We start from the raw sequence: 10,441 nt of genomic DNA, 5'->3' as shown, positions 1-10,441 counted from the left end.
GAAGTGCCGCAATAGAGTGCTATATTTCTTGGAATTCCCAATTTTAGAAGACACTAGTGAGGCCGGTTCCAAACATTCACCATACATGTCAACCATATTGATAATTTATTACTCTCATTAAGCTATTTTTACCACAGCAATATTGTGCCACATCCCTAGGTATGATAGGGTTCAGGGTCAGTGGATTGGTTATGGTCGAGAAGGACGTTCCTTTACTTGGTACACTATTTTCGATAACCAAGCACGTACATATTACAATACTAGAGTGACAGCGCGCAAGAATAAAACCACGACCTTATCCCAGAAAACTTGTCAGACTTTAGTTAAAGATCCAGTATTCACGTCTTTGCGCGTATTTCACTTCAATTCGTAAATTTTAAGAGCGCCGTTAGTTTGATTAAATTATCGAGATCTGTATTTTCATCTTTCCCTATATCTAACTTCAATTTGTTTAAGAAAGCGGTTATTTAAAAAAAAATTGTCGAGATTATGGAGGTCATTACGGGGCAAAAGAAAGGAAGTTACGTTTATAAACAAGATGGACAAAACTATGGATAATGGTACTATTACTTACGATGCTATTACAGTAAGCAACGTAATTGCCCCCGAAGAGCAATTTTGAACGCCGCTACATCGCTTGTAGACCATAGTCATCCGCCACCGACTGCGGACATATCAAAAATGAAATTCAAAAGTGATTTAAGAAATCAAGTCGCTTCGCGTTTTAACTACTCTCACAGACATACCTTTGATCGACTGCGCATGAAGTAAGTGAATCATTTGGTTTATACGTAATTCATGACAATAAGTGTAGTACAGAATAGACGCGTGTAATTTCACTGTTTTCATCTATAAAATATGTGATTTGACGTCATATTTTCGGATAAGTCTAAATTTCTCTAAAACTTACTACTATTAAATTTCGTTTAGAATAACGACTTTTGGACAAAATATTTTTTAGAATCGGTGGCCCAGATCCGAGGGGCTGACCACTATCCGTAATCGTGTGTACAAACCCGTAGTTTTGACTGTACTAAAGTGATTACGTAATCGATTACAAATTTAGCATTACCAAATGCTGTACTCGCTGTAATCGGTGTACAGAATTTAAGGATGTGGTTACCCCCTCGCCAAGATCTTTGGCAGTTCCAGACTAGTTATACATGGGTCCGGATAATACGATTAAAAAAAATATTTGGTTAAATATCAAAATTCTAAAGAAATAATTGAAACGATTCACCAGATTTCACACGGCTTGGAAAGGCTTGAATATGTGAAGTTGATAATTGCCGGTTACGCTACTTTATTAGTAACTCGACTTTTTCGAATTTGCCTTTTTGCAGGATTTTTCAAAAGAGCATTTCATTTTATAAATCGAATCGTAGTGTTTGCATTTTACATAAGGTGTAGGTGGGTTGTTTGCAAATAGATTGGCTTTTTTGAACTTCAAAATGGCCAATGTAATAAAATTATAGGCCGATTACTGTTACAGGCGTAACATGTGCCAGGGGAATGACTAATTGCCATTTATCTTTTATTCTCGAAATGTATTTCTTCAATAAACTTTAAGGCAAATTTAAATCTTTTATCTTTATTTATTATTAAATATAATTAATGAAAATTAAGTTCTATGGAAGAAAAAGAATATTGACATAGTTGAAATTGTGGTTCTTTCAAAAGTAGCTTTTTCTCAACCTCAGAAATGTTAATATAAAATAAATATAAAATATTATTTTATTATGAATTAGACAAAACTTCCGGGACCGTCCCTTAAGTTATTCTTCTGGCTATTAAGTCCTTCTTTTGGCGTGAAGAAGCCAGGATAATGACATTTTGCGATAAAATTACTAAACTTAACCGTTAATATTTTTTTATTAAACCCAAACTATTATCTATTGTTTAATAAAATGCCATTTAAGCCACTGGCTAACACAAAGATTACTTTTTTGGTTATTTAAGTCTCCAAAATTCTTGAGACGTCAAAAAGTCAATATATTTGCAATTCACCCAGGTCTATAAAAGTGTTAGGTGTTCTAAACGTTATACCATAAGCAAACAAATGTCTGTTATAATGATAGTCTGTCGTAGAACGATTCCGTTATCGAAAGTTTCAGAACAGAAAACTTTACTTTTCATATTCTCTTCATTGGCAAAATTAGTTAGTTTGATGATTATAATTACGAACGAAAACGCGTGTATGTGTAAAATTCGAAAATAACTACCTGAATAATTGTCAACTCAATAGTCGATTGTGTTATCAGCCCCTATTTACTTAATGATATAAGTGGTTATGGGGGGGGCAAGCTTCGGGGGCCCGATCACCCTAATTAAATAAAAGGGGCCCCATTAAGTTTTTGCGGATGCCTCTGAGTTTTCAGCTACGCCACTGAAACAGACTATCATTGTAAAGGGAGGGCAATGCGGGGTGATTTTGGTCACCCGACTCAGTATGCTTTCCTCAGTGTGTTTTGTTTTCAGAATATGTTCAATAGAAAGTATTTTAGTCTAAGTCTCTAAGATGAAAGAAGCGTGTGTCCCCCCTGTTGCTACGACCCGGATTCTGGATTTTTAAGAGTTCGAAGAGTATAAGTCTTTCTATAAAATCTTACCAAAAATTCTATATGTGTAAGAGGATATGAGACCCACCGTAAAACCCGTATTTAAAAAAACTCCCGGTCGCGGTTAATAGAGCGAGAGAGCATCGAAAATGGGACGACTTGCCAAATATCGGTGTATTGAAAATGGCGCACTTCTTTAGGATAATGTTTTAGAATGTCTAATTTTATGTTTAATTAAAGTAGAAGATTATACAACGACAGTAATAAAAAATTATTATTTAAGTTTTAAACGATGGGTAAAAGCAAACGTTGCAGTTCATTACTTAACTTTTGCGTATATTCATTATGATTAGAAGTATTTAAAACTCTAGCCATTGTTGATGTTTTTTCTCGTAATCGCAGAAGTAGCAGACGGAAACGAAATATTTGCCCTTGAGAGCACTGAATAATTTAAATTTACATTGAATCTACTGCGCATGACCGACCATAATCGCCATCAAGTTTTATCTCTCGCCTCATATCCTCTTACACATATCATATATAATCCTTGACCTTAATGAGCCGCACACCCGCAGGTGGGTACTGTCGGTTTTTTCGGGATACCATTATGTTTATATTTCACTGGGGTTCCTAACTCTACATTAAAGTACAACAACAACAACAAAAATGCAGATTAGCTTAGCCCTAATAACTAAAGACCGAAATGAAGTAGCTCTGAGTCCAGTGCCGCTTTCTTGTAAAAACGTAGCAGTAACGAGGCGCTGAATTTACGAAAAAGTGACCCTTCGCCAAAATCCACAAATGGGTCACTTTCACCTATTTACTTCTGATAGTATTCAAAAGCATAGTAAAGGAGATGACAGCCTCAACTATACAGGGTGTTAACTAAAAATGGACCTGGGTGAATATCTCAAAATGTGTTCTAGCTACGATTTTGAAATTTTAGGTTGTTATAGAGCGCTCAGGGGGTCAATCAACTATGGAAATGTCAATGACCTTGAAGACATGGTTCAAGGTCATTCGAAAATTAACTTGAGAATCGTAAGAGCTACGAAGTTGGTTCCAATTAGAAAGGTGTTCCCCGTCACATTTTATGGCCAACTAGCTTTGACTCAATCTGATTAGCGAAATAGGAAGTTGAGCAATGTTAGGCCAAAATCAAGAAGGTTGTTAAGTTGATAACGTGTTAAAGACGATGTTCAACTGATAACTTTAAAAGTACTCTTGTTAGAGTACTGAAATTTGTTAGACAACCTCATCGTGGTTGAGGGCCTAAGTTTGAAAATTTCAGCTTCCAAAACTCGTCTTCCACATGTTATCAACTTAACGACCTTATTGTTTTTGGCCTAACATTTCTCGACTTCTTATTTCGCAAATCAGATAGAGTCAAAGCTAGTTGGCCATAAACTGAGACGGGGAACACTTTTAAAATTGGAACCAACTTTGTAACTCTTACGGTTCTCAAGTTAATTTTCGAACGACCTTGAAGACATGGTTCAAGGTCATTGACATTTTCATAGTTGTTTGACCCCCTGAGCGCTCTATAACAGCCTTAAATTTCAAAATCGTAGCTAAAACACATTTTGAGATATTCGCCCTGGTCCATGTTTTAGTTAACACCCTGTATAGGTGATGACGTATAAAGAATTATTCTGACTTCATAATGTATACCTTTTAGCAAGAAGGATCTGATCAAAACTGCTTATTTTGGGTTATGATCAGTAAATTAAATAGAACCTGAGGGTCCACGGGTCACTATGACCAGTTTATTTTTTAATTAAAAGTAGTGTACCGAAAAAATAAAACAATAAAAAGGTTAAGCTAGAGTCTCTCACAACCAATGAATTTTCGGATTTTGACATATTTCCACTCCTATAAATCCTACTTTCAAAGGTAAAAAAAGGGGTGAGTAGTGGGAGGAGAAAGGGGTGGGGTCGTAAATTATTATTTAAAAAGGGGTATAGTGGTCACATTGACCAGTACTTTAAAAAATCTTATATTCAACACTGGTGAAAAGCAGGCTCAACGCCATTTTTTTAACGTGCGATATCTGAATATAATATTTTTCATATTTAGCCACGACATATATGGAATTACTTACCCATCGATGAAATCCATGATGGGGAGAGTAGAAAAGGAAAAATATCCAATTATACCCAATAGCATAGATGGTATTGCTGCAGCATTGGCTCCAGGTGGCAACGGAGAACACTTCTCGAAAGACGTACTCCGAGGATAACCAATTTTTCAGAGTTTTGCTGCCACTTTACAAAATTTTGGTCTTCGTATCCCACTACATGGCTGAAAACGTTTTGCCACAAACAACGGGCATTTTCGTTGATGGCACGTTCAAAAGACCAAGTGATCAATTTGAGCAACTAGTGGTGATTCATGTGCAAGCCACCCCACGAAAATACGTAAGATATTAAGTATTTTGAGTAGTTTTTGCTCCTTTTCAAGAGGATTACAAAACGGGTTTAGCAAACCAACGTTTATTTTTAAACCAAGTTAGGAAGTTTCAGACGTGATAAATCTGATGTCTTTTTGATAACTGAAACGCTTTCAAAAGTAAATTAACCCCTACGCGTTGTCAAGAATGTCTTATTTATTGATCGATGCATTGAATTGACTAACATGAACATATTCTTCAATTCTGATTGCGCAATTTGAGAACTAAACCGGTTTTTATGTGAATTTATTTCCATTAAGCTAATCTAACACTATAAGACTGGTAACGAAAAAAAGTAAGGAGGTGACGAGTTCCTCTTTCAAAACTTTAGGTTTCGCAATCGCTGATTGCAAGGATCACTTTTTTTGTATTTATGGTCTAATTAGTTAGCATATCGAATTCCACTCTCAGGTAATACTAAAAAAGAACTTGTTCGATAAATGAAATACTTCTTGAAGTTTATAAATTAATTTCCATGAGTTGAATTTTTTTAAATGGGAATTTAAATTTTCATAGGTTTTTGCAGCTGTTTACGCGTTAATGACGACAAAAATGGAAAACGCGTACAATGAACTTTCCAGCTACATAACACAGGCGTTCCCGGCGCTAAGACCATCGGAAATGATGACTGATTTTGAATGTGGGCTTCAAAACAGTCTGAGGCGTCACTTTCCCGCGGCACAATTAAAAGGATGTTGATTTCACTTTTCACAGGTTTAAACGCAGTTTTCATATTAACCGTTTATGCAAAGCTTTAATTTATCTAGTTAAACATGCCTTTTTATATATAAATACAGGCTATATATCGAAGAGTAAGGCATATGCATCTGACAAATATCTATGACGCTACAGGGGGCCCTAGAAATGCTATTAGAATGATAATGGTGCTTCCCCTCCTGCCATCAAACAAAATTCAAGAGGGATTAGATCACATTCGCCTGAAAATTATGGAAATAGATTACGTAATACCGAAATGTTTTCTAGAAATGTATTGACGTTGACTGATAATATGTGGTAAGCAGCCTTATCGAAACGTGATATTAATAAAAAAAGTGACACTTATTTAAGAGGGAAAGACACCGCTTTCCTCCCAATAGCAATGCATTCGGAGAATGTCATTCGTTAATCATGAAAATAGATACTATAGTTATGTCCACATAATATCTTGTTAACCTTAATATCTTGTTAACCTTAATATATTCTTGGTAATACTTATGGGTAAATGCTACATTAATGTCTATTACTATTTATTTAGCTTGACCAAATAGGTTTTGCCGCGTTAAATGGACTTGTCCAGTATGTGCAAAACTATTGGATAAGAATTGTTACACCTGAAGTTATTTCTGTGTTTTGGCTGTTCAGACGAACTAATAACGACAATGAATCGTTTAATGCCAGATTAAAAACATTCATTAACAAAGGCTTGATTGGAATTTGGCCATACTTAGGTAGAGATTAAAAAATATCGCCATTTAATATCAATAAATAATTTTGTAAATTTATGTTATCTAGAAAACCTGCAAGTAATCGAAGATGCCCAAAGGCGAGATCACATTGAGGCTCAGAATGAAAATGAGATTCGATCAAGACGAAATATATCTGACAAAAAAAATAACGAGTAATTTTTTACTTTTAAGTTTGGTTGTAAAGGGCACTGATGTAACCTAATATTTGTAGGAGAATACTAACCCTTTCTGGGCAACTAGAGAGAGGGGAAGTAAATGTTGTAGAGTTCTTAAATCAGGCCAAGTATTTCGCAAGACGTGAAAATGAATATGTAAATTTAAATGAGGAAGACATCAACAGTAATATAAATTTTAAATCGTACTATCAAGAATGTATTAAATTTTAAACTAAGAAAGAACGACTGTCGACTGTGAGACGATTTTAGCGGTTCATCCACTCACCTCCCTGTACGCTCCTCCCCTTAAAAAAAATCAAATATTCCTAGTATCTCATTGGTTCCGTAAAACTTACGTCTTCCGATGCGAGGCAGATGAAAGTGACTGCATTGCAGTCTCAAAATATTCCTTCTTTCTAAATATAAATAAATTCTTGGTTTTATAATGAAAAATAAATGGATGAATAAATAAATACAATATTTTGTAGTTCCACAAAATCTTCAGCCTGCTCCTCAAGCTCTTGCCCCAGCTATAGGAAATCAACCAGTACAAGCACCAGCGGCTCTTCAAGCTCTTGCCCCAGCCATAGGAAATCAACCAGTACAAGCACCAGCGGCTCCTCAAGCTCTTGCCCCAGCTATAGGAAATCAACCTGTACAAGTACAAACGGCTCCTCAAGGTAAATGACAACACAATTTGGGTATGCTATTACGATTACAAGCATTAATCTATCTATGTTAAAACATGTGCAGCACCTGTTCGTGATATGCGCCAGGCTGTGGGTGTACGCCGTCGTAATCGTCTTCGACGTCGTCGTCGTCAAGTCGCTCAGGTTCTCGCTCCAGCTATAGGTAATCAAGCTGCCTATCCAGTAGCTTCCGCTTCCGCACGCCGCCCGGTGGCTTCCGCTTCCGTCGTCCGCCCAATAACTTTCACCGTACGTTCGGTAGCTTCCGCCGTTCATTCGGTAGCTACTGCTTCCGCCGTTCGTTCGGTAACTTCCACTTCAGCCGTCAGCCCGGAAATTTCCGCCGTTCTTCCGATATCTTCCGCCTCCGCTGTCCGCCCGGCAGCTCCCGCCGTTCATTCGATAGCTTTCGCCGTTCGTCCAGTAACTTCCACCTCCGCTATCCGCCCGGATGTTTCCGCCGTTCGTCCACTAACGTTCGCCTCCACTGTCCGCCCGGCAGTTTCCGCTGTTCGTTTGGTGAATTCCATCTCCAGCGGCCGCCCGACAGTTTCCACCGTTCGTCCACTAACTTTCGCCTCCGCTGTCCGCCCGGCAGTTTCCGCTGTTCGTTTGGTGAAATCCACCTCCACTGTCCGGCCGACAGTTTCCACCGTTCGTTCGGTAACGTCCGCCTCCACTGTCCGGCCGACAGTTTCCACCGTTCGTTCGGTAACGTCCGCCTCCAATGTCCACCCGGATATTTCCGCCGTGCGTTTCGTAACTTCCACCGTCCGCCCAACAATTTCTCTCATCCGCCCAGTAGCTTCCGCCTCTGCCGTCCAACCAATAGCTTCCACCGCCCGTTCGGTAACTTCCACCGTCCGCCCAACAATTTCTCTCATCCGCCCAGTAGCTTCCGCCTCAGCCAAATCTACATCGGGCGTTTCATTAAACGACACGCTTCTGGTAGGACCGAAACTTCAAGATGACCTGGTAAATCTGCTTATTCGATTTCGTCAACATCGTATTGTCATGAAAGCGGATCTTACCAAGATGTTTCGGCAAATTTGGGTACACCCGGATGACAGGGATTACCAGAGAATTGTATGGCGAACTAACCCCAACGAACCTTTGCAAGATTATCGGTTGCTAACAGTCACATATGGAACCACATCAGCGCCATACTTGGCAACGAAAGTCTTAAAGCAACTCAGTCAGTACATTAAGGACGAACTCCCACTGGCGTCTTCAGCTTTGGAAAATGACTTTTACATGGATGATTTGATGTCCGGTGAAGAAACAATGCAAAAGGCCTTGAAACTTCAAGCTGAAATCATTCAAGCTACGTCTCAAGGTGGTTTTGAGATACGTAAATGGGCATCCAATGAAGCGGCATTATTGCATCCATTCCCCGCAAACCTAAAAGAGCTTCAAAAACCACTATCAATCGAGAACGACGAATCAGTGAAGACCCTTGGTCTCTTTTGGACTCCTTCTACTGACCACTTTTCGTTCGTGGTTACTTCTCCTCAATCAAGAAGTTCAATCACCAAGCGAACAATTCTATCGGATACGGCCAGAGTATTTGATCCCCTGGGACTACTCACCCCAGTTACAATTCGAGCCAAACTTCTCCTACAGGAAATGTGGCAGATCAAATTAAATTGGGACGAACCTCTTCCCCAATCACTTGAAAATAAATGGAGGTCATTTCGAACAGATTTACCAAAAATCGAAAACATAACCGTACAACGACACATTTCACAAGCGAACGCTACACAAGCTAGCTTACATGGATTTTGTGACGCTTCGGAGAAGTCCTACGCAGCGACGGTTTATCTGAAGACCTTAAACGCCCAAGGAAGCGTCAAGGTGCAAATAATCGCTGCAAAAACAAAGGTCGCTCCGTTAAAACAAATCACCCTGCCGAGGTTGGAACTTTGTGGAGCATCACTTCTCACCTCTCTGATGCAACTTGTCAGAGAGTCTCTGAAAATGGAAATTACTGACGTTCATTGTTGGTCGGACTCAACAATCGTCCTAGCATGGTTGAAGTCTGCACCTCAACGTTGGAAAACATTCGTGGCTAATCGGGTTTCCGAAATACACGAAAAGCTACCGAAGGCTCAATGGCATCACATTGCCGGAGACAAAAACCCAGCTGACTGTGCCTCACGAGGAATCTCCGCTAACGAGCTTGCTCAAAATGAGTTGTGGTGGCATGGACCTGACGACTTGGATTCTCTTCTAACAACAAGAGAACAGAACGATAACCAACAAGAGCCAATGAACTGCTTGTCAGAAGAAAGACGAGTAGTCGCGTTGGTGACGCATTATCAAATGGAATCAACCTTACTAACAAAATATTCGTCGCTAAGCAAACTCCTTCACGTCACCGCTTACATACTGCGGTTCATTTTCAATTGTTTCCACGTGAAAGAAGAACGAATTTCTGGTGCTCTATCAAGAGAAGAAAACGAAAAGGCATTATTTCATTGGATTAGAGTCGTTCAAAACAACAGTTTTGGCGAATAGATAAGCCGCCTCAAACAAAACAAGAAACTACCAACGAAAAGCAAAATTCTATCGTTACAACCATACCTCAACGAGAAAGGAATTCTACGTGTTGGTGGCCGACTGCGTCACTCCAACCTATCGTATGAACAAATGCACCCAGCAATGCTACCAAGACACAGCAAATTGACCGACCTCCTAATTCAACACGAGCACGAGAAACATTTTCACGGAGGTGCTCAGTTGCTAGCAACTACCTTGCAAAAGCGTTTTTGGATCGTTGGACTTCGCGATGCCATACGTTTCCACATTCGAAGATGTATTCCGTGCGTTCGTCAACAGGCCATCACGGCGAAACAACTAATGGGTGATCTACCCCAGGCCAGGGTAAATCCAGCACGAGCCTTTTTGAAGTGCGGCGTTGACTACGCAGGCCCATTCACCCTTAAACTCATGAAAGGACGAAGCCATCTCCGGTTTAAGGGCTACATTGCGGTTTTCGTCTGCTTTACCACGCGAGCGATTCATTTGGAATTGGTCAGCGACATGACCACCGACGCATTTCTCGCAGCCTTAAAACGCTTTGTCGCTCGACGAGGGAAATGCTCGGATATCTACAGCGACTGCG

Source organism: Leiobunum rupestre, chromosome 8 (genome assembly GCF_980474605.1).
Source record: "Leiobunum rupestre chromosome 8, qqLeiRupe1.1.hap1, whole genome shotgun sequence".
In the NCBI taxonomy this organism is placed as follows: Eukaryota; Metazoa; Arthropoda; class Arachnida; order Opiliones; family Sclerosomatidae; genus Leiobunum; species Leiobunum rupestre.
This window is presented reverse-complemented; position numbering follows the sequence as displayed.